General features: G+C 32.2%; 1 protein-coding gene across 7 annotated transcripts in view; it reads right to left on the reverse strand.

Annotated features, from left to right (window-relative positions):
• Positions 1–25,867, reverse strand: part of ERBB4 (erb-b2 receptor tyrosine kinase 4) — a 1,035,063-nt gene that overhangs the window by 445,958 nt on the left and 563,238 nt on the right. The window lies entirely within an intron of this gene.

Raw genomic sequence — 25,867 nt, forward strand, 5'->3', positions numbered from 1 at the left:
ATAAATTAACTTTAATAAATGTAAAGGGTCATATTTTATGGACGATTGGCTTATAGTTTCACTCTGATTTGCCATAGAGTTTTAACATTTTTACCCTTTTGCCATACAATGAAATGTTACATAGAGATTTTTGTTCTTCTGTTTAAACTCATTTCTTATTACCCAGATTGTAACAGCATTACACCCATGTAAGTAAAATGTATTTAAAATTATTTCATAAGGGAACAATAGGTCTATATTATCACACCTCTTATCCTTCTCAAAGAAAATTATTTTACTAAAACTTATGTGAATACGTTATTTTATTCATACTTGACAAAATAGAATAGTGCCAACCAAATGGAACAATTTCTTGGTAATAACCATCATCCCTGTTTGGGAACATTATGGCCTGCAGCATCAATGTTTATGAGAACAAAATACATTTATTTTGTTACAGATTTTGAACTATCTGTTCTCACTAGAAAATGACTCTATATGTTAGAAAAACCGACAGCTTCCTGCTTGTATTTCGGAGACTTTCCAAAATGTGTATAAGCTGAAAATAAACATCAATTTGAAGAACCCCACAGACTTTTCGATTTTTGTTTTTGTTTTTTTGAGTTAGTTTAATTTCTCTCATGAAAGGATACACATCTCCAGTTGGCCATTCTTCACAAGTTAGTATGTTACTATTTTATTAAATATTTTTAATGCCAGTATCTGTTTAAATGAATCTTAGAATCCTATGTAAAATCAATATAAAAAATAATGTTGGAGCAAAAGTGGACCTAAATGATTAAAGTGAAAACAAAAAGAAAGAAACTGGGAAAACACCTTGAAATCTTATTTCATCCTCTGACTCTCTCAATTTTGTATTCACATAATTAAGATGCAATTTCATCTCATAAAGCTGTTGCGAGGAATAAATCAGGCAATCTATGTGAAATATTAAACTTAGGACGTGGCTTTTTGTATTTAATACACGCTTTTAAAAATATTTAAATGCAATAAGATATTGCATGGTATAAAAAAAGCGGAACCAGACTGGGAATTATTTATTGCCCACTCCAACTAGCTATTTGGTGTAGTATATATCACATATGGGCTGTTGCTCTTATTTGTAAAATGAGGAAAGTAATGTGATAATCTCTAAATCACTGAGTATGTAAATTAGAAAATAAACCAAATCACAAATTTTCTTTGACATGAGATGATGCATATAAAATTACAAAATATTTAATAAGAAAAGAATAGCTCAAAAATTAGAAAATAAACAATCTAACAAAATAAGACAACAAAAAGGCAAATTAAAATCAAATAATACACGGAGAAAATAAGGAAAAGTAGTGAAATACTCAAGGCCAGGAGATATATAATCTGATAGAAGAATGTTACCGAAGACTTTGGCATAATAAATAAATAAATATATATGGAGGCTATGCAGGCCAAGTTAAAAAAAAAAAATCAATAATAAAAATAAATATTCAAAAAGAAAAGAAATATATGAATTATGCATTTGGGAGTAAGTCAAGATATGTGGAAGATGAAGTCCTACAGATGAATTGTCAAATATATGTACAGTTAAATGTTTATAAAGTAGAAAAATACACATAAACAAAATTGCACTTAACACAGATTTATGAATAACATATATTATACATAAATATAATTCAAATAAAGTGATAATTTGAAACAAAGATGTAATTTCCTAAAGTTTACAGGTTTCACTGTTTTAAATATTTTTTTCTTACCAATATTATTGGTTGATAACATTGCTATACCTAGTTTATGGAGAGAAAACAGAACAGAGAGTGGCTTTCCTAGTCTACACAACAGATTACTACATACATTCTATTTAAATCCCAGTCATGATTCCTTGGATATTGTCTATCTTTATATTTATGGTTTTCAGGAATTTTGATGAGGGCAACTGACAAGGTTAGGGGAGTAGAGACAAAGAGTTTAAAGAGTAGACAGGATAATATCGGCTTCCTCTCTGATCTAGATATCTCTGTCAAAATATGCCAGTCTTAATTTCAGAACTGTGAGTTATCCTAATACCAATAGTCTTTCCTTATAAATATTTGATGTTCTAACATTACCAGCAAGCCCTAAGTTCATGGCTTTTGGTACTTAGATGAGGTAGTACTGACCTAACAGTGCTTAGTGGCTAATGATTTGTTTTTCCAACTCACATTGCACCATTTTCTCACAGCAATCATTCTCTCCCTTAAATAATGATCTTAATTAAAATGTCACATCAACATTTTATCCTGTGTTAGATTAAATATTTTGTTTTTATTTTTTTAATGTCATGTAACCAACCTTTCATTAGAGATATTACTACATCACTAAATATTTTGTTTTTTAAATAGCACATAGCAGCCAAACTGACAGAATCCAAAGTATACACTGAAATCCAACACTTATTATTTTTACTTCTTTTTTCCATGAAATTCATATCTACTGAAATGTATAATTTAATTTAGTTGTATAGGTTTAAAATACTATAAACTGACCAATTATTCTAATTTACCTAGGTTAATTATCAATCAAGATAATAATAATAATAATAACAATAGCAACATTAAAAGTCAATCTGCTAATACGTCTTTAAAACTGTCTTAGTCCCTGGATCTGTACTGATTACTTATAAAAGATTAACTTGTTAATTCTTAAACAAAATACACACAATATTTAATAGTAAACTAAACTTATACTGTATTATTTGCTTCTATAATTTCATTTATTCAACTATTCAAATGTAAACAAATTCAAATATTGTTTCATACAAGCTATACTAAATTAAAAGTACCTAGGGTGCTAGCATCTCAATTAGTGAAAATAAGCACAATTTATGCCATTGAATTAAATTATTTTAAATAGTAAGTTTCATGTGAATATTTCATTAAATTATTTTAAATAGGAAGTTTCATGTGAATATTTCATTTGAATTTATAGATATTATATAAGCATAAGAAAAATAATGCAAAAAGTGTTATAATATATTATGTAAGATTATAATCAGGAACTTGTAAAACAAAAACAAGATGTTATTTTTCATCCAATAAATTGGATAAAAATGTTAAATTCTGATCTAAATTAAATATTAATAAATTAACAGATAAATGTTACAAAATTCATTGGGATAATAAGAAACAGAAAATCATGAAAATGTGTTATCTCATCTATTCCTTGTATGTACGTAAATTTGTTTAGCCATTTTGCTGGGAAGTTCGAAAATAGCTATTAAAATTTCAAATGTCTATGTACCAATTTTTAGTAGCAATGTACACGTATTTCTAGAGAAATATCTACACATGTATCCAAGGAGGCATGTTTAAGGAAAGACATTGGAAATAAATATTATGTTATTGACAATATCGATAACGCACTTATACAATGGTACATAAATAACTACAAAATGTAGACTGGAACCAGGTAGATCTATGTGTGTAAACATTTAGGGATTCCCAAGACCTGTATATGAAAATGAAAAAACAAAAACAAAAACAAAAGAACCTTATAGCTATCGATGCTAGAGATTAGCTCAAAGGAGGGGACATTACGATTGGATGAGGGGTTGTTAGAGCTGGCATGAGCATCCTAAGCCCTCTGCAAACTTCCCACTGGGGACAATAAAACTGAGCTGAAATGTTCTCAGAGAGTTTGGTGCTCATGAATGGCTTATTTCCTTAGATTAGCACTAGATTTTATAAACTTTTCCCCTTTCAATGGAGGGCCATCTTACTGCCCAATTCTTCCTAAAGCTGTTCTTTTCTCAATTATGAATCAACAAGTAGGAAGGGCTCCAGCTGGTTCTGTGAATTATTGCATTTAAGATTCATTTTTTCATAAGGCAATTTCCAAATTAATTAATGAGTTCAACAGTTCATCAACAATATGGAGTAATAAATTCTTCCTGAAGATTTCCAAGTTCCTTCCAACTGAGGAAAAGGTTACATTTGGGAGCAAGTGGCTAATATGATTATCATGCTAAGAATCCAGTTGATCTTCTATCTAAAATGACCTCCATCTCTGTGAAGAGAGGAAATGAAAGAAACTCCTCATTTCCACTTTCCTATGTAACTCATCTTCCATTACCACTCTCCTATTGCACAATCCCAAGACATGGAATACAAAGATGAAATACTCATTACTTACATGTATATATATTTACACACACACACACACACACACACACACACACACACACCCAAGGTCTGACAATTAAGTTCACACACTTGCCACGGTGTACTTACATTGGCAACACCGTGTACAAACAACTTGAAATACCAACGTTTCATAATCCTGGTATATCACTGTCTCACAGCTGTGTTCCTGTTGACATGTGGAGGTGTCTTACTGAGTGGTGTTCATTATTGTTTTGTGTTTATGTGTGCCATTGCGAGAATGTCTGAGTTTGAATTAGAGCAACGAACAAACATTAAATTTCTTGTTAAACTTGGCAAGAGTGCAAGTGAAATCAGGGACATGTTAGTCTTAGTTTCTGGGGATAATGACATGAAGAAAATGGCAGTGTACAAATGGATTAAACATTTTATCTCAGGGAGAGAAAGCATCGCTGATGAAGAGAGGTCAGGCTGGCTAGTAACGAACAGAACTGATGAAAATATTGCAAAAATTCGTCAAATTCTCCGTCAAAAGTGTCGGCTGACTGAGAAGCATAGCAGACCAAGAAAACATCAACAGAGAAACAGCAAAATTTTAAATGAAAATCTTGGCATGAGAAAGGTTTGTGCAAAAATGGTCCCGAAGGAGCTCTTGCATCATGACAATGTACCAGCTCACTTGATATTGCCTGTGAGGGAGTTTTTAGCCAGTAAACAAATAATCGTATTGCAACACCCTCCCTACTCACCTGATCTGGCTCCCAGTAACTTCTTTCTTTACCTGAAGATAAAGGAAATATTGAAAGGAAGACATTTTGATGACATTCAGGACCTCAAGGGTAATATGATCACAGCTCTGATGGCCATTCCAAAAAGAGTTCCAAATTGCTTTGAAGGGTAGACTAGGCACTGGCATAGGTGCATAGCTTCCCAAGGAGAGTACTTCAAAGGTGACCATAGTGATATTCAGCAATGAGGTATGTAGCACTTTTTCTAGGAAGAGTTCGCAAACTTAATTGTACAACCTTGTGTTTGTGTGTGTGTGTGTGTGTGTGTGTGTGTGTGTGTGTATTATTAAGATACATTCTGGAGCCAGACTGCATGGGTTTGAAATCTGAATTAACCATTAATAACAGTGTTGGGAGTGCTACTTAACCTCTGTACATCTTGATGTCCCCATCTGTAAAACACAACTGCTTGAAAAGTCCTAATGTTTTTTATGAGTTTCAAATGGAGTAAAATTCATAATATTCTTGGCCCAACGGTTGGCTATTTTGGTTTTCTAAATAAATTTTGAAAGTAGACTTTTAAAACAATTTGCATTGTAAATGAAGACATGTTATTTTATGTGGCTTTATAAATTTCATATAATAGTCAATATAAATGATATCCCTTCAAACTATAGAGTTGAATGATATCCTACAAGGAGAAACCTAAAATCAAGTCAAGAAAAATGGATATTTATGTCATTAGATGGCATAATTGTCATGTAAATAAAAATTAAATATAATAAAAGAATGGGTGGAAAAAATAGAAAATAATAGTAAAGTACATAAACATGTAGAGTTCTTATTTAATCCCATCTGTTCTCATGGTATTTATTCTTTGAGGTTCCTGAAATGGAGCAGTTTAAAGTGGTCACTGACCACAGGAAGGATTAGTACTTTTTAATTTCTTTAATTCACAACATTTATTGTTCAGATTTTATCAGGCATAATATAAAAGTGATTAGTGTTCTAGTCCTCAGAAGTGAGAAGTTTATGGTTCCATTTCTATGCATCATCTATGATAAACAGATCCCAGGGAAGAGCTGGAATAGTTCCAAGGCAGATAATTCAATATGTAGATTTATTTTCATATACTTCAAAGAAAAATTCCATGACTTCTGCCAAATCCATTGATAAAAGCTCTGATGAATAATACCTATTCAGCAAAATCATCTCATAAAATACATAATATTCTAAGCAACTATTAGTCTTTTTGAATTGTACAAACATTCCATTAAGTGCGTGTGTGTGTTTGTGTGCACATGCACACTAAATCATAATTTTGTCTTAAGCTTGGTTTTAAGTTACTCCACTGTGGTTAAAAGATAAACATCCCACAAAAAAATCACTATGGTTTTAAAAATAAAACTGATGTAATCATTGACATGAAAATGTCATTTGATTTAAGTTACAGGCAATCATATAATGAAAAATGTAGTCAAATATGGCCAGTTCCATAACAGCCCTTTAGGCTTATTGCACATCAGAAAGCACAATGGATTTTTACTAAACTCTTAACATTACACTATAGCTTTCACCATTAATAGATATTCAAGTCAAGCTTATCTTGACTAAATATTTTCATTTTCATTCCTAAAATTGAATCAATGTGTACCATCCTTCCTACACTACATGATAGATCCCATGGGTCGTAACAAGAGTATCTATCTGCTCATGCAGCGAAATGCTGAAAGGTAGTATATTTTACTCTGAACTCTTTATTATTCCCAACATTTTTTTTCTTTTCTTTTCTTTTCTTTTTCTTTTTTTTTTTTTTGGTAATCAAGGAATTTAAAAATTTCCAACTCCAACATAAATGCATTAGCATGGCACATTTCAACTTTGAAAAGAACACTGCAAGATGAGGCTGCCAATATACACGTACTACAAAAAACCCTCATCTGTACATGGTAAGCACTTTTAAATCAATTGGAAAACAAAAAGCCAATAGCTGCTATTATTAAGTTGTTGATACTTCTTGGGGAACTGTAACTTCCTTTTCAGTGTTCTGGCTATAATTTTGAACTGACAAGCCTATGAGCTTTTATATGAATGAAAAATTGTGTTTTCTTTCCTACTTGCTGGGTGATAAGCAATTAGAGAGTCTTGTTTATCACCTCTTTTAGAGACTCTTTTGAGCAACAGAGTATGATACAGTACGATAGTATAGAACTACTGAAAATATGTATTGTCAATCGTTTCTTAATACTGAAATGGTTTTACATGACACATTGCAATCAACCCAAATGTGTATGTGTATTTTAAGCACAAATGAATAATACATTAAAAAATAAACATGCTTTTTAATATAACCAATAATTTTTGCTTATATAAGAAATAAGTAAAAGTTGGTGCCAAACTTTTTAAATCATCATGCTGTATTTTTGGTCATATTCAATTTCCTGATAAATATAGACATGTCTCATACACTTTACTAAAATTGGTTCTTTTCTTTCTGTCATCAACAGACAAATCTTTAGATTGAGCTTCGGCTGTACCACACATTTACTCAGAGCTTTTTTTATCCCTTCCTTTCTTGTCATTAATCATCAGAATATATTTGAGAAAACAACCTCTCTTCCTGGTTACAATCTTCTCATTCCATGAAAGTAACAGCTTAGAGACAGAGAAATGAGTAGGATTGGGGTACACAAAGAACATGAGCTGAGTGTAAGGATAGGATGCAACTTGTTTTTGAGATACAAAATAAATAGAACAGATCAGATGTATAAACCAAACCAAACAGACTACTCAACTGATGTGAAGTTTAAAATAAATACTAAGTTAGAAAACCCTCCATCTCTCTCTCTAGCCATTCAACGAAGTTGTATAACATCAGTGAACGAGAGAGAAAAGATCCTTGTTCTCTTCAAACAAACGTTCTGAAAAGAACAAACAATAAACGAGTTAAAAATTAATGCTATTTAATTTAAAAATAAATAAATCTATAAATAAGCATACAAGCAAACATCAGGAAAAGATAAGGGCTATGATGGAAGTCAAATGGATAAATTGACATAGTGACTGGTAACAGGCAGGGACAGAGATGCTGGATTACATTGGATAAGAATGTCAGGAAAAGCCCCTCTGGGGTAAAACTGAAAACTGAATGATGAGAAGGAACCAACCATGGAAAGAGTTGGAGAAAGAAAGCGGAGTCAATGACTATCTGCTACCTTAGTTCATCTACTCTAAAATACACATTTTTGATATATTGATACCTCTGAAATTGGGATGCGTGTAATAATTGCTGTTAGCTAGTTGGCGCTCATGACTTGTGGTAACTGTCTTCACATGTGTGAACTCTCTTGTTATTTCTGTTGGCACAACTTCAATGCCTTGACATTCAAGCCAATAAAGCATTTAAGAACCATTTGAGGAAGAAATAGGAGTTAACAGGAATTTGCTGTATACAAACCTTGTACTAACAGCATCTGGTAAAATCAAGAAATTACCAGCATTAACCTTGTAGAATAGTTGTCAATCGTGTGGGAGAATATGCCAGGAACTAGGCTGAAATATTCAATCACCAAGGTTTTTGGTGATATGGACAATGAAAACCAATAGTTGAAGAATAAGTACAGGTTAGACTATCAATAGTTATAGTTTTAGGAATACGTAACCCATTTATTTTGTTCCTTTTTTTGTATTTTTATGTATGCACAAGAATGACACACTAAAATTTCTAGTATTAAAAGTCTCTTTGAATATGTGATAAAAGTTCTGAGTGATACAAAAAAGGTATTATAAATGGTCAACATTTTTTTTTTCCATTAAATGGTACATAAAATAACAGTTCATCTTAAAATTGATGGTGTCTTAAATACTGAAATCATTGCTCTTTCCAAAGCTCTGCCATGTACTGGTGAGTAAGGCAGACATGATGCCAACATTTACAAGGTTTTCACCAGAGTGAGAATATAAATAATACAACTAAGAAAATTAAATGAATCGGTCATTACAAATTGTGATAACTACTACAAAGACAACAATAAAAGTAATTATGTGCAATGCACGTAAGTACATATAGGGGAAATGAGGTGTGTTGGTAAGTCTAATTTAGATTATAGGGAGATATAAATTATCAGAGAAAACTTGTTAGAGACTAACTCTTAAACTAAGTCTTGAAGGAAGTGTCAGTCATATCAAAGGTATTAGGAAAGTATTTCAAGGAAAGGAAAAGTCTATACAAAGTAAACTAGTTGGTATATTCTAGGAATGGAGAGATCTGGGAGACTGAATACTCAAGGAATCAAAAGAGAATTGGCATGTAAAGGTCAGGTTTTTAGTGAATTGTATAGGAGGTAATCACATATGGCACTATAGACAGCATGAAGGAATTTATATTTTACTCTAAGTGTAAATGGAAGGGACTGAGGCATTTTGACAGAGGGAATTACATCATTAGAATTACATTTTAAAAAGATCACTCTGGATGCCCTCAAGAGACTGGATTACAGGTACTCAATGAAAATGTAAGAGCAGTTAGAACGCTATCACAATAGTGCAAGTGAGAGATAATGATGGTTTAGACTAGATATTAGCCGTGGAGATGAAGAGAATGAATGGATTCTACATACAATTTATCCAGTCACAGGACTTACTGGTGGATTCAATGGTGATTGCGGAGAAATAAAGATGCTTTTGAGTTTCTAATTTCAGTAATCAAATGTTTGAGAATACCAATTCCTGAAATTGTATGACCAATGGATGAACTCGTTGGGAGGTGAGAAATGAGATTCCAGAATTTACCTTTGGAGACATTAAGCTAACATATATGTTACTCATCCTATGTAAATTCTTTATGTGCATTTACATTTATGAGTCAGGATATATTTATCAGAGTTCAGATAAAAACTTGGATAATGCTGGGGATTTTTTTCACATCAATATGTATTTGTAAGTCTGTAGAGGACGATGAGCCTGCAAAGGAGTATGGAAACAAAACATTCTGAGAGAATATCTGTCCAACAAAGAATAGATAACTTGTTGACAATGAGCTATGACATTATCCATTAGATTTGACAACATGGAGATTGCGGGCATTCTTGAAAAACAACAACAACAAAAGAGTTTGGTTGAATGGTGTGGAGTGAAATTTGAATAGAATGTGAGAAAATGGTAATAGTGTGCACAGATAACTGAAGTTTAGTTGTAAAAGAGTGGACAGCCACAGGGATTTTTACAGCAAGGATGTATAAACTGCAAACATGAGGCAAGACTGAGAACAGCAAATCTTAATGAGATGGGAGGGAAGACTACTCCTTAGGCTGTTTGGCTGAGCAGCAGAAAATGAAAAAAGTTCAAGTGAAGGTAAGAGGAATGTACAGAGATATACCCTCTTCTGAGTTTTCTCGAGTAGGTCTGGTGTTTCAGAGGTTGCTCATAACCTAATGTTTTGACTGAATATTGTTCCAGTTAGGAAAGGTTGCATTAAGTTTGCCATCCTCATAAAAACCCCACACTAAGTTTCTGTGTCTAGGCTCCTATTAAATGATTTTGAAAAGACTTGTTCATACAAGTTTGCTACAGTCCAGTGGGAACCATGGGCATCTTGAAACTGCTGGTAGGGGGTTATAATATATAACAGACCTTGAAGAATAATACTTTTGCAACCAGATAGTTTTCCAGAGGCTAGTGTGATAACAGGGAACACCATGAATTTTCACTTAGAAAAGGTTATATGGTATTTATTTGCTATCTGATAAGTTTTAAATATAAGTAGAAAAGTGGGAAAAGGTAAAAAAATGCTACCATTGGAATATGCAATAGAATATTTGTTCCATCAAGAGTGCAAGATACATATTAAATCAATCAAAATAATATATTGATTGGGAATAGATTCTGTTTGGAGATGTGAAACAAAGATAAAACACCTCATGGTATACAAAGAGAAGCAGAAAAACACAAAAAGACATTGTGGACAGCAGTGAGGGATACAAGCAGGAATAAGTCGGTAGTGTCTATTTGGTCAAAACCACATGGTGAACAGTCACATACGTATAGTAATAAAAAAATGACATAACTGACAGTTATTTTAATGTAAAGAAAGTGAAACAAAGGGGATCCTAACAAAAGCAGAAAATGAGCCAGGATTAAGGACTCATCTTTATCCCCATCCATCCATTTCCCTCTCCAAGATACCATTATTTCTAAATCTCTGTGTGGAAATGATTTCCCTCCCCACCCCCTCCTGGCAATAGAGTGTCTGAGCTCCAATGGGTAGTTGAAAGAAAATTGATAAATAATAACTGCTCCATTACAGAACAATAAATACTATTGTAAAAAGTTTCCGTTTCATCACACAATTAATGAGTCTCCAAGTCAAAGGCAATAATCATATAGCTTTGAAATTCAAGTGTAGTTGGAGATACTTTGTTATACTCACGGGGAGAAAATGAAGACTGTAGCAACAGTCATCCAGTTGGTAGAAAAAATATTTGTTCATAGAAAAATACCTTGCCAAAATGGTACTAATATCAGTGAGATTTTACCAACAGATAAACCTTAGGAAGATTAATCTATTATAAAAATAATAAATGTAGTCATTTATAACGTCAAAGATGTAAATACTACCAACTTATCCCTGCTCCTACCACTTTTGAAAGATGAAATAAAACCACACAGCAACCAAAGAAGGCTGTTTTTAAAATTATATAAAACAAACAAACAAACAAAAATGGTGATATTTAGTATTATCTGAGGTAATAGTTTGTTATCTTAGTAATATGTATAATCTTTAACAACAAAGAGAGAAGGAGGAAGTCATTTCCATTTCATACTTTTTTCCCCCATGTTTCTGTTGTACTCTTTTGCGTATTGGGCATAATAAACTTATTTTTAATAGGAGGAACTGATCTTGTAATATTCTGCATTTAACCTTAAACTTTATTCCTTTCCTCAATTAAGTAGAACCAGATAAAACTGAAATGAAGCATTAAGAAATTTCAAGCTTCACAGCTAGCTGAAAAGTCAAAGGGCAAAAAAAATAAAGAAGAAGAAGAAAAACTGTGATCTATTATGGAGGGAAAGACAAAGAATTACTGCAGGGAGGTGGGAAACTCAGTCAGTTATTATGAGGAAGGTCTGAAGGCCACATAAGTGCCAATCTTGACAAGGCCAATATCATAGTTGTACAATCAGCAGGATGGAAACACACACACACACACACACACACACACACACACACTCTTTATTTTTCTTTCCCCAACCCCTTGTGTATTACATATCTTTTCAATTCTATGTTAACTATGACCATAAGCTGCCAGATATTACTTAAATGTGTCATGTCAGGCATAACTGACTAAGATCTTCTAGACCACACAGCACACACACACGTTTCAGAGAAAAATAATATAGTTTGAAATTCAAATCACTGAAATATAGAATAGGAAAGCATTTTGGCTTCCTTGAACACCAAATTGCTTTGTAGATAGTAACTTCTTGTTCTTTATCACATTATGATCTTAAATACTCCTAAGAATTCAAATATATATAATAAAATTAATATGTATATTTTATAACTCAATGCATTATCATTTTTTTTGCAACTGCTACTTTTTTCTTCAAAAGTAAGTATTTGAAGCATGTTTTGGATGAAGCTGTTTATTGTACAAAATAAAATATATTTAAAAAGTGATGCAGAGTTGAGCTTGTGGATAGAGAACACATTTTAATTTGGTTACCAAAGCTAATGAAACATGTATGGCTAGAACTACTGCTGGTTTGTATTTATTCTCCTTAGTCATGGAAGGTTTAGAAATTTCAACAGTTATTAGGGAAATTTGCATGCTGTAATGGAATATTAGCCATCTCAAAATACCAAGTCTTTTCCTCCTAAATATGTTCTTTTCTAAGGAAAATTATCTTGTGAAACGTTCTACGGGAAGAATCAATACAAATGGATTATACTCTTTTCTAGATGGCAAAGGAGAGATGGGAAGCTGGCCAATTTATCTCTTTTCAGCAACAATTTTACAAATGTACAACAGATATTTACTGGGCACCTATTTTATATCAAAGAATCTGCCAAATGACCCAGATTATGTGATGGAGTGGAAAGAGCAAATAAGTTGTACTTTATGAGACATTAATGTTATGCAAGGCTGGGTCTTGGGTCTTGCAGCAAAATGTCTAGAATTCCAATTTCAATTATGTTGAGAGCAAGTTAAGTAACTAAGCAAAAAGCAAACTCTCTTAACACTGAGACACAACTTCCAAATCTATAAATAGGGTTATTGGGAACAAACAAGCTCTAAAATTTGGTGATACTGAAATTAGAGCCAAGCTGGAAGTTGAGTCATGGTTGTTTAGCTACATATTATATTACTGTTTTATATTTCAGAATGACAATACTAGCCAATGGTCAACTAACTGAACATGCTTTTGGATGTATTTTCCCAGCAGGGGTGAAAAAGCTACACTCACACTTGCTCACCCAGGCCCATAAAAACAAATGACACAAAAGTAGAACATTATTAGTTATGTAATTTACTGCAATGGACTGTGGGTTTTGGGTATTGTACCTATCTGTCATTACTTATTTTGTAATAGAACTTAAAAAATGCATCAAATGTGAAAAATATACTTTATGGCACTTGCATACGAAATGCATTTGATACTTTGAGCAAATACCTCCTGTATATGACAAAATTATTTTCATTAATAATCATGTGGTAATTGTTATTTTCTTTATTTGTTGTTTTTTTAATTTGGTTTAAAGTAATTGATAAAAAAAGAAGAATGAATTTTAATTTGTGATATATTATTCAAAATCAATAAAAAGTATTTTATGTGTTAATTAAAATCTGCTAACTACCAAACAAAATATCACATCTTGGAATGTAATTCTTTTGTACCGTTTTATAAATTTAAATGCAAAGTAATCACTCAACTTTCATTGCTCAATCTTTATAGTCATGCACCATTACTATCATTGTCAATTTTTAAACTATAGGTATATGTAGCACCACATATGCACAGGGATTACAAACAGGGATACATAATAGCACATGGGATGGCCATGTGAACTGCACCCACAATAATTTTAAATAATTTTGAACAAATTGCTCTCCAAAATGAAGTGTGTAGTTGAGTCTCTGTGTGGAGGGGTTGATTGTACAATTAGGAGTTTCCAAATTAACTCCATGCAAAGCAACATTTAATAAAGGATAAAATATTAAAATGTGCAACTGAAAGCTTGCACATATATTTTTAAAACTCAAAAGTAACCACATGCATTTTTTGTAGAACCTGGATTGATAAAAAATATTTTTCAACTAAGGTATATTTTATAACTGACACAGTTTAAACTTTATGGTCTATGGTGAAAATTTAAAAGATTGGGTTTTATTATTGTTATACATTGTCAACCATACTCGTATACCCCTTGTGCTTGCACACAAGGTGCAACATTCTCACAATTCCACCCTTGGTACACCACTTCGCTAGTGTCTGAGTTTTTACTAAGTAAGGTCTTTTCTTTCTTAGCCACAGAATTAATTAGGGTAACACTAGTTTCTGTCATAAGACTCAAAATTCATAATGGCCCAAACATAGAGGGTTAGAAATTTCTCGTTCATGTAAATCTAGAAGTATTTATAAACCCCTTGTGTAAGGGGTATATAAAAACTATTCCTGATTGGTGGGCAACGACATGTGATAGCAGAGAGAAGTCTCTACTCCACAGAGTCATCAGGGATCCAGGCTGATGATATTCACTCTGTGGTGTTGTATCTGTAATTTTGAAGGGGTGATTTTTATAGAGGTGGAGAACAGTGAGGGACAAATTTGAAAATCTTTTATAGACTATGCTTAAAAGAGGCACAAGCATTTCCATGCACATTATGCTGACTTAAACTTAGTTTCATGCCCCCAGTTAACTGCAAAGAAGACTGAGAAATCGTTTTAACAGCATCCTCAGAAAGAAAACAGATATCGGTGAGCAACCAGTTATCTCTAATATACCTACTTTAATCTCTTTTTTTCTGATTTGACAAGGATTTACCCCAGTCTCTAATATTTCCTTATCTCAACACAGCTGTCTACCTTCACTGTAGTACCCTTCCATAACTCCCATGTCACTAGCCTTAATTAAAATGCATTATAATTGAAAGGAAGTTGGATGTGGAATTCCAGGTACCATGAATGATATTTTATAGACATTAACTCCTTTCATCTCAGTAACTAACTCCTTCAATGTTCTTTCATAAAAGTCCTTTTTGTAATAATCCATACATACTGCCTGAAGGTTGCTAAGCAGAGAACTATGATTAAACAACTGCTATTACAAGTCTTTCACCTACTATTCAACCCACCCAACCCCTAAACCTAAGAAATAAGAAAACAAATGAATTTGTGTTTATACCATCCCTATCTATACTTCTTTATTTTAGAACATTTTCTCCAAATGCAATTCAATTTCATGCCCAAGTAACTTATGATCTTATTTTGCTCCATGGAGGACCATTATATCATCTTCCGACATTGACCAGCGTACCAGACATTTCTTAACCTACTCCCTCATTCACTGTTTATTCATTCCATGCACTCTCTCTTAAGAGCTGTTTGGTTCTAGGTTATGCTGGGTCAATGTGATATTAATCTACGACATTGTGTACTAATATATGAGACCTGCCAAATAGTGGATATTACTTTAACATAATGAGCATAATTTAATAAGCTGTACATGAGAAAGCCAAACTACTTTCTTCATGAGACATGTACTTCAAGCTAAATGGATGTAAAATATTAATAGAGGTGATTTTTTGTTTTATTATGTGATTGTAAATGATTACAAGTAAGAATTGACTAAATTATATTTCTTAACATGAATACTGCAATTATTGATAGGTTTAGGTTCTTTCTAGAATGGTGGAAGGCAGAATGAGGACAGAGATTTATTGGTTAAAACATATTGTGCCTAGTTTTGAAAGTAAATTCCGGGCCATAGATTACGCTTTTAATAAGTTAATATAAATGACTTGTTAATGTGAAAATTTAATATAATGTGGATATGTTCCATCCATTTTACTATATATTATATGTCTATCCATATTATATACAAATATATACATGTACATGCATATACTATATAATGTCTCACTTCCTTAATTAGAAAAAATAGGTGCTAAAACTTTTAAAACATAAAGTTATAATTCTACAACTAAAGCAATGGAAAGGGCATTTTGACATCTCTTTTTACTTAAGGCTTTGAAATAATGAAAATGGTTCATCTACTGCATTATTTAAGTAAATAATAAGATTTTCAAGTAAACAGAGACAATTATCAGGTTCCATATCAACAAAATGCCTTCAAGCAAAAAAGCATGACAACAATATAAGCTTTAGATTCTGGGAAACACCAAAGTAGAGTGAGGAATATAAAACCATTACACAGAGTTCAAAACAATAGGGTTCTACACCAGACTCTAGCTAGCTCTGTTTCCTCTGAAGATTAATTTTCTTCTCTAGGTCTCATTGTTATTGGTTGGTTGATTGGTTTTACTTATTTGTAAATTAAGGGAGTTGGTCCTTTCTATCTCTAGAATAATACACTTACAAAGAGTATAAATACTACTTAATCAACATAACTGTTGGCAAAAATACAATAGCATTTTATTACGCAATATTTAGCATTTACACAGTAAATATGTATTCTCTAATAGTATTTACCAGTTTTAGTATTTACCATGTAATGTCTTCTACTACAAATATTTCACTCTTTTATAATGCATACAGTAGTAAATCAGTGACAACTATTTATTATATAATTCAATGGAACTTGACAGAGAGGAGAAAATTTAAGTGTTTTCTCTCATTCTGAAATTCAGGAACACATCTGCTTAGAAACAACACCATTTAACATGGGTCACACACCGGGAAGTGTCACATAATCCCAATAGTAGCAAGAACTATTCACTAAGGACAGAGGAAGGACATTGATGATTTGTTAAATTTCACTGAGACCTTTCCACAAGTGAAGAAGTCTTGTTAAATTTCATGCCCTGAATTTCACCTGTATGTATAATTATATTTTTGAATTTTCCCTGAGAATAATAATTGTAACCTTTTATCAACAGTGTTTTTTTGTTTTGTTTTGTTTTGTTTTTCCAGCAGAGCCAACCCCTCAGTCACCCACTCCAGGGAACAAAACCACCATTGTCATGCGGAGAAACAAGGTGAACTGGAGGACTGCACCTGTTTGTTCTGTGTTCTCAAATGCCAGCATGGGGGCTACCCCTGGTAAGAGAGTGCTAAACCACAGAGCAGCATAAACTCTTCTGAAAAAAGTTCTTGTGTGCAAACAGAAGTTTAGCAGCACGCTTTCTTCCTGGGAGGAAAAAGAGCATGTCTCTTAACATCAAGCCTTCAATATATATTCTTCTGTTGTGGAAAAAAGGGAAGACTCATGCACTGTTGGTGGATTGCAAACTGGTGCATCCATTGTGGAAAAGAGTTTGTAAGTTCTTCAAAAAAAATCAAAAACAGAACTACCTGTGACTCAGATATTCCACCTCTGGGTATTATCTGAAGAAACCCAAAACATTAAATTGAAAAGATATACGCACCTCTATGTTCATTGCAGTACTATTTATAATAGCCAAGATATGGCAGCAACCCAAGAGCCCGTCAATAGACAATTGGTAAAGAAATGGGGGTACATATATACAATGGAATATTACTCGGCCATAAAAAGGAATGAAATCTTACCACTTGTGACAACATGGATGGACCTATGCTAAGTAAAATAAGCCAGACTGAGAAAGACAAATAGCATATGATCTCACTTATTTGTGTACTCTAAAAAACAAAATAAATGAACAAAATGAAGCAGAAATAGACTCATAGATACAGAGAACAAATTAATGGTCAGAGGGCAGGGGGGTTGGGAGGCTGGGTGGAAAAGGTGAAGAAATTTAAAAAAAAACAAAAAATTTAAAAAAACAACAAATTAGTAGTTACAAAATAGGCATGGGGATGTAAAATAAAGCATAGACAATATAGTCAATAATATTGTAATAACTACGTATGTGCCAGATGGGTACTAGACTAACTGGAGGATCATGATATAAATTATATAAACATCTAACCATATGCTATACACCTGAAACTAATATAAAATAATGTTGAATGTCAACTGTAACTGAAAAGAAAGAAATATATTTTAACTAAAAGACTTAAAATTTAAAAAAAAAAATTTGAAAAGATATTCATCCTTTTTAAGTTCAGTATTATAAATTACATATTATATATTAGGCCTCCCATGATTATACAGCTTTACTGTAAGAGTTAAAAATGATAAGAAAATGATGCTAGTATGGCACCAAACCCATCTTTGTCTTGCAATCAAGTAATTACTCAAAACACTTATAGAAATTTTCAATTTTTGGTCAAGTTACTAAATTAAAAATTAGCTTTATATGGTATACTGAAAAAACCTTTAGCAAAATGCTTGCTCCAACCTACAGCTCCCTAAACAATGCCCTACGTTTAAGTTTAGGGCAACTAGAAGCCTGGTTTCAAACTTTGATCATTTAAGTTAAAAGTAAATGAAGGAAGTGCTTTTAATTGTCCTCTTTAGTGAGAGAAAAGTAAATCTCCTAATAGTTTTAAATAAAAACATACACCAAATAAGCGACCAAAAAGAAAAATGTAGGTGCATGTAATAGTTATTCACGTCAGTGCCATCTTTCTTTATTCTGCCCTCAGTTAATCTAGCTTGCAATCTCAGATTCTGGGTATATGATTTCACAAATCCCGACTGTTAACTATGGCAGCTATCTTTACAGATACACACACAGAAGTCGAATATTTATCTTTGGAAAGAATGTAAGTGTGTGTGGAGGGGGGTGGGGAGGTGAGAAGAGAGATAAAGCTCTGTGTGTGTGTGTGTGTGTGTGTGTGTGTGTGTGTGTGTGTGTGTGTGTGTTTGGGAGACAGAGAGAGAGAGAGAGAGAGAGATACGATTGCATAGTTCATTTGTAATTTACTTTCTCTTGGCAGAATGTTTCCAAAGAAAGCCATGTGTTTTAAAACATAAAAAAGAAAAAGAAAAAAGAAAAAAAAGAAAGAAAACCAAAAGGGTTCTTGCAAGACAAACCCTAGAGCACTTTGACAACATCAAATAAAACCCCTCCAGCATGTTCTCCCCACGCGATGCCTTTGTACGTTCATTCAGCCTGTGGGCACATTTCCCCTGATGCTCAAAAGGTTTCAGTGCCATGTTGATAGATATAAACACATATGGATTACTCATTTCCCATTCTGTCTACTGAGTTACAGACTGCTTCCTATAAAATTAATTTTATCTAAAAATGAGCTCTTGTAAGCCACATTATTTCACACGTGATTAGAAAACTAGGATTATAACTAGTTGATTATGTTGTTCCTCAGATATGTGTCAATGGTACACAATGAAGTATATTATACATCATAGAAATTATATAGACACATTAATATATGTGTGCATCTATGTATGTGTATATGCACATATACATATACATGTATCATATTCCAATGAAGATATTACATATGTGTATATATATATATGTATATATGTATATATACATATATATATATATATATATATTCTGGTGTGTGTATATATGTACATATATGTATATCTCTATGGAGAGATAATATGCATATATTTATAAATATATATATATATATATATATATATATATATATATATATAAACACACACATATAGCCTTTTTTCCTATTATCTATTTGTGGGTCTATTTTTCTATGTCTCTCTTTAGTCTTTTAATTTGTCTTTTGCTTAATTCTAGATATGTGTCTGTATTTATTTTTTTTTAAACTTTGAAATACATAGGATATATACATCTGTATAAATTTATTATTACTATTATTTTATAGAAAACTGATTTTGTAATCTAACACAAATAGCAATGATTTATATACAACTTTTAAGTAACAGAATTTAAAAAGTTGAAGCAAAGATATAGAAATAGTTGTTAAATATGTTTTTATGCCATGCAAACAAGAAAGTCACGGTCATTATTTGATTCTATTAAAAAAGCCTTGATCTAGTATACAGAAATAAAAACTATTAATGTATTGGAACTTTTACAGTGGTTCTATGCAATCAGATGTCTAAATTATCGATTATCTTACCTATGCGGGAAAAGAACGCATACAAACATATGGAGTCTACAAACATATGCGAAATGCTTCTAAGAAGCTTTCCCTAAGCCTTTGTCTTTGGAGTAAAGATTCTAATTTTAGGATGCAACCCCAAAGCTTCATGTGGTTACTGAGTCTGGAAACCCAGCTGACTCTCTGCAGGTGCCTCACATCTCCACTGTTCCCACAGCACATGACTCACTTCTTTTTCCCACACTCACAGAGACCCAACAGTGCTATAGCAATTGAGCTACCAAAAATACTGTCAGCACTAGCCTGCCCTTTCTTTAGAAGTTCAAGTTCTCAAGCAAACAATAGTAGGTGCTTTAATTACTATATTTCAAAAAAAATCCAGGAAATATCTTTTAAAATGCAATTAGCTATCTAAAATAAGTCATCAAAATAGCCTTACTGCGAATTCAACAAGTGGGGAGGGGTGGAAAATATACTTTGTTTTCTTTCTGCTTATTGAAAACTAATTATGAAATATCAGGGCATTCAAGTTCCATTCTTTCTTATGTAATGGGGATTTAAAAGGAAGCAATGATTAATGAGTTTCAGAAACAGCATAAAAGTAATCTCTGGGGAAACAAATTCTTAGCTGCATTGGTAGCTGTACCCAGCAGGGACATTTGAATACTTTGAGAGGAACTAAGAAATTAAGAAATGAATAACAACGAATAGGATTTGCTTGGCACCACTGGGAAACTTTGGCTGAAACTCAGTATTTAAAACCAACTGAATTGGTTTTGTTGCTCAGCTCATGTTCTTTTTTGTTTTCTCCCTAAAAGTCATCTAAAGGTGTTTTCTTCTGAGGTTTCACAGCCTTAGCAGTGAAGTAAAACAATTTATTAAAAGAATAATGGGTCTACATTTAATCACACAGAGCTAAATGGAAATGCATGGGGATACTATTATCGCAGCACACTGTCATCCCTGTGTTAGGAAATAAATGCACACTGAACAATTAAACCCTAATAGGGGTCCCTATCCATACGGAGTTGCATTGTTAATGAAATGCTTGAACTTCAGTTCCCAAGTGTTCAGAAACCATAAACTCAGTGTCACTCTCTGCTGATTTGGAAGGGTGAATGTCATGTCCTCATTTTTTCTAAGGAAGACAGTTAAGCACTAACTCACATGTGACTCACACTTTGCCTTAGAACTTTTCCATGAAGATAGGCAGCAGGTAGTCATTACCAAGTGATGGAAAGAAAGGAGAGGAGAGGAGAGGAGAAAGGAGGGGAGGGGAGGGGAAGGAAAAGGAAGGGAGAGGAGGGAACAGGACAGGAGAGAAAGGAAAAGGAAGGAAAAAAAGGAAAATTCAGAATTGAAAATATTAGGTGATTTATCTAATGTACAAGTGAGAAGAGAATACGGATCTCTGGTTGCTGGTGATGTTAGACTTTACTAAAATCAAATACGTCTGTCAATAAACAACCTACAAAGAACACATGCTATATAAATGTCACAAGGATTAACTATGAAATTGATACTCTTAAATACTATTAGTCCATCAAGGACTATATAAAGAAGAGGAAACAGAAAAGTAAATAGCATCCATTGTATATTAATCACTATGCTAGGCATTTGGTGTGCTTTTTTTTTTTCTGTTCAATCTCATTTTTGGATGAGCAAACTGAGGCACAAAACTTAAACAATTTGGACAGTTCCCTTGTAAGTTGCAGTGCTAGTATGAAATTTCAAATTTATCAGGTTTCCAAACTCAGATTCTTTCTACAATTTCATGCCGCTGGGACCAGAACAGAGTATGTTGGAAATATTGTTTTCATTATCTAGAAACATACCTTTTCATCTTGAATACACAGATCAGATCTGAATTGTTATAAATCAACATTCTCTGGCAAAATTTATATTCCTAGATGAAGAATCTTTCAATCATTTTACTTCCGACCACTATTTTTATCATTTTGCTCTCCCCAAACTGTTCCTGACATTATGCCCAAATCACAGAGTATGTCTTTGATACTACAAAAGCTTCTTAATCCTCTGTGATTGTTTTATATTTTTTATGGATGATGTGCTAATCAGAGAACTATAAATGGCAACAATCAGAGTTGGTTTTTACTTATACAAATATTAAAGACATGTATGGATTTTCAACTATGTTTGTCCTTTGTATCTCACTGATTTTATTGCATGTTTTTCAAAGGAGTTTTTCTACGTACAAACTAGTTGGCTTAAATAGTCATTTGCATTTATAGTTAGAAATCCATTTTAGAAAGAAATCATTTTGGGGCCCAAAACTTTGTTTATTCATGCATGTGAAATTAAGAAACTATAGTTTGGGGGTTTAATTTCTATTAATTTGAGGATTATATATTAGTTTATTTCTTCTTTAAAAAATCTAAGACTTTGTGATTCAGAAGGAAAATGTTTCAATGTCTTCTCTGGTATTAAATATCTCTTACTAAGTCACGTTTTAATGGATTAAAATGTAAATGAAATGAAATGTCACAGTAAATCTCTCCCTGATTTAAATATAAATCAGACATCAAAACTGATGTGAATTGGTTCAACAAATAATATTAAGTTTTAAATATTATCAATATTCTATATTAAATAAAAACCAAAGTAACTACCCATAGTAATACATATTAAATACTTAAAGGAATTGGGTAGCTACTTAAATTATGCAGATTATCTTCAATAAAATCAGAAAGGAGTTGATAACCTATATTGTGATCTCGTTATACTGATTTTACACAAGAGATAAATTTTTCTTAATTTTTCAGAGGCATTTGAGTCAAGACAGTAATCCTTGATTCACCCCTTTTTCCTGAGCACCACAGGCCTGCATTTGAAACATGAAACAATTTTAACTGCAAAAATTTATCATTATGACATGTAATTTCTAACTACATGAAATGACAATGTAATGCATAGGTGTCAAATTCAGCCACACATTCACTACGTGAAAAGTGTAGCGATGACATGGGCTACTTCCCTATTTTATTTCATTGTTCTACCTATGCTATATAAATGATATATCTATAGTTATGCCAAGGACCACTTCATTATCTTTTCCATCTTCTCCTTGCAAAACATACTAAACAGTATTCTTTGAATGACACCATAAAGCTCATATCAACTTTCACAGCATTTTGTAGCTAACTGATGCTTTTAGATTATAATTGGGTCACACATAAATTCTAGAATTTATTTGGTTCAATTGTTCCCCCCATTGGTGACTGAGAATGTATACTTAAGCACATATAAATTGGCATACATTTCTCAAAATTTATTTAAATTGTTACCTCACTCTCTCTAATACCTTGGATAAAATCATATTTTTTAAATAAAATAATAGAAAGAGTCTGGGATTGAGATAAGGACAAAAACAAACAAAAAAACCAACAACAAAAAACCACCAAACTTGTCTTGACAGAACCCACCACTTCTAGAGCTAAATGAAAACAAAATAAAATGCACCCCAAATACAGTTATGTATCTGTCCTTTTGTAGTCTATTGTTGATAAAAGAAAGGTCATGAAGTTCCAATTGGGGCATTGCCTTTAATTATGCTATTATATCACTTTAGTTCCTAATATTTATAGGACTAACCTAAATAGCCTGATAAAATGCTTTTCAATACCAAAAGAAATTATTGAATCCACTTATGCAATCTGAATCTCTTTTAGAATAATTTAAATTCTTAGGTAAAGTATCTACACTAAGCACAAACTCATTAAAAACTAAAAAAGAATTACTGCATTGAAGAGATGACACCTGGACCATGTGAGGAATTTTGTAGGTCCTCAACCCATTCACACATAGCAGAAAATGATAATGTTTCAGCATTATGTGAAGTCCTTCTTTCTCAGAATCTCTAAAGCATGGTGATAAAGTGAAAATATGGAATTATATACTACCTGGCTTCAAATATGAATTCCGTAAGTTATTGTATTCTCTCAGGCATGTTACTTAACATTTTAAAACTTCATCTTTAAAATACAAATAACCATAGCAACTTATTAAGCGGGGCTATTATAAGGATGAAAAGAGATAGTTTTGTAAACTAGTTATGTCTATATAGCAAATGCTTATAAATTATCAATGTTATATTATGACGATGATGACGATGATGATGACGACGATTATTAATAGTAGTGCACATAACCTGGGCTTTATTACGCCATATAGATATTTCCGTTTCTAGATTTAGTATGCTAAAAATTACAGGTAAAGTCATTAAAACCAAAGGCCCAAAATCTAAGAGAATTATGGTAATATAAATAGTTTAAAGACTAGGAAAATTCATAACAGGATTCCTGATGTACATCACCAGATGTATATATCTACATAATATAGAAGAACTACCCTGCTAAATATTAGTTTAGCAGGGAGAAAGTTTAGAGAATTGGGAGAACCATGAAAATTAAAATATATTCTTTATTTTGTTAATAGTTGCCAGAATATGCTCATTAAATATGTCATTAAAACACATCTAATTCAAGTTGAAAGTCCCTTTATTTCACAGTAGATGGAAAAAAAATTTTAAATGCTCTTTCTGATATTCTCTTTTTTCAACATTACTGATACTATAAACTCAAACCTCGAATTTGCATTGCAGAGCAAATGAAATTGAGTAAATGGGATGATCTTAGGAGAAAGAAAAACATTATGGATCACCATTTTTCTTCACTTTTCCCTGTAAATATTGCTCGAAATTGTTATGGTTATTACGATTCAATAACCAAAACATTTTTGGCTTGGCCTACAATACACTTATAGCTAAAAGATATAAAACATATTGCACAGAATGGGTCATAAAGTATTAAGGGTGGGGGGGGGATATGAGAGTTAGAGTAACAGAGAAAAACACTGTACTGAATTTCCAGGAAGATTGGAATACACAGGTAAAAAGGATACAACTGCAAAGATTCTTTCTGCTCTCTGATATCCTAAAACAATCCTGAGTTCTAGATGACATGCATTTCTAAAAGGGCAAATTTTAAGGGCAATTTCTAGAATAAGTAATTTTTTAACCTTTGAACTATATTTTTATATCTTTCAAAAGTAAACTCAATAAATCAGCTAAACCTCAGGAAATAAATAATTCAAATTTCCTGGTTAGTAACATTCATTACATTAAAAGGTGTTGAGCCAAGCAAATTCTCATTTATCTAATCCTTGATAGACATAGATGGAAAATTCCATTCATTACTTATGAAATATTGGCATCTTCTATTACAACTTGGTTTATATACTTCCATAGTAAACAGTTCCACCATTACAATACCAGGTATTTTGCTATGAGTCTAGAAAAATAGTAAGAGGCTTGTTGCATTCCTATTCTCTTTACACGTGACTATATGTTATCAGTTCTAAATGCATATATCATTATATTTAATATCTCTAAAATATTGACTTATTGTACAATCTTTTGCATTTATGTTGTGTTTTCACTTTTTTTCTTTTTTTTAAATAACCAAAAAAGATTTCTTACAATTGATGTTGACTTAGATTTAATGCAATATAGTAGACATCTATTTGAAAAAATATTTTATAGTTTATTTTGTGCTTTATTTGTTATTAAATAAATGCTATATTATGAAAATAAATTCACAACATGGGCTGGAGAATCCTAAAGATATGGGCAGTGAGTATTCCAGAAGTAATTCTCCACAGACTTTTCAATATAGTTTCTTGTTATAAAAATAAACCTATTCTCCTAGTCTTTACTTCTTTCAATGAAGTCATTAAGAAATAGGCTGAGGGAACTATTTATAACTAGATACGTAATACTGTGGAAATGGAAGCTGAGAGTAAAAACCTCATTTTTAAAAAGTCACATTTCTGACTAACGGAAAA

Source organism: Rhinolophus sinicus, linkage group LG01 (assembly GCF_036562045.2).
Source record: "Rhinolophus sinicus isolate RSC01 linkage group LG01, ASM3656204v1, whole genome shotgun sequence".
NCBI classification, from domain to species: domain Eukaryota; kingdom Metazoa; phylum Chordata; class Mammalia; order Chiroptera; family Rhinolophidae; genus Rhinolophus; species Rhinolophus sinicus.